Source organism: Etheostoma cragini, chromosome 8, assembly GCF_013103735.1.
Source record: "Etheostoma cragini isolate CJK2018 chromosome 8, CSU_Ecrag_1.0, whole genome shotgun sequence".
NCBI lineage: Eukaryota > Metazoa > Chordata > Actinopteri > Perciformes > Percidae > Etheostoma > Etheostoma cragini.
Window position 1 is genome coordinate 9,129,891 of NC_048414.1, and position 1,215 is coordinate 9,131,105.

The following is a 1,215-nucleotide window of genomic DNA, read 5'->3' on the forward strand; positions in this document are numbered from 1 at the left end:
ATATAAGCAAATTATATACATTTAAACAAATGTTTAATTACATATAAAATATACATGTACATAACAATATACATTACGTCTAGTCAAGTATTTTAAGTTGAAAAATATAAAAATTAAATCAAGACAACTGAATGATAAATAAGTTTAAAAAATTTCACCTTTCATCCTATGGGCTTTATTATTATATTGGTGAAGAATCCTGTTTTAAACTTTGCTCACCAAAAACTGCAATACAACAAGTGTTTGATTAAAAATAAACATAGGCCTATGTTGTTTGCCAAAATCAAAGGGCATTTAACAAATGAAATACTAGAGAATTTCCTACCCCTTAACAACTGATAAAAACGGTGTTAATGAATCACAAAACGTCTTTAGCTCATAAATAAGATTACATGTCCATAAGATTTCATAATTTTACACTTTACCCACTAACATAATGATAGAAATACATTTGTAATTAAAGACTCCTGTTTGTGTGTGTATCAGGAATTTGCTCAGGCACCGGCCTACCTCATGCCTGTTACAAAGACCTCCAAATTCATGTTCAATGAATGCAATCCTGACAAACAAAACAGATTTTTTTTTTTTTTACTTATTATGCACTTTGATTAGGAATTTGTTGTACTTCCCGTCTGGATTTTTTGTTTTGGATATGTTTGATGTGTGAGCTTGTTTTTGTTGGCTCTGCCTTTAGAAAGATGAATTTCTCCTTGGGGATCAATAAAGTGTACCGTCTCATTTCATCTCATCTCATCTCATCACCTCCGCCATGGCCTCCTGCAGGAGAACATTAATAACATTAATGTTAGATGTGGATGAGTGTACCTACAGGTAGCCAATATTTAGATCAAATCATACTCAACCATAAGTAGAAAAGACAGACAGATGGATATAAAGAAAGATAGATAGATAGATAGATAGATAGATAGATAGATAGATAGACAGACAGACAGACAGACAGACAGACAGACAGACAGACAGACAGACAGATAGATAGACAGACAGATAGATAGATAGATAGATAGATAGATAGATAGATAGATAGATAGATAGATAGATAGATAGATAGGGTGGGTCGGAGGGAAGGAGATTTAATAGTTATTTATTCTATTTACAGTTCAATTTAAATGGCTTTGCAAAAATACATGATGCCACAAAAGAACTGAGCACCAGCGCCCCTCGTTGTTCGGGGCCTGTAACTGAATGTATGCCAAG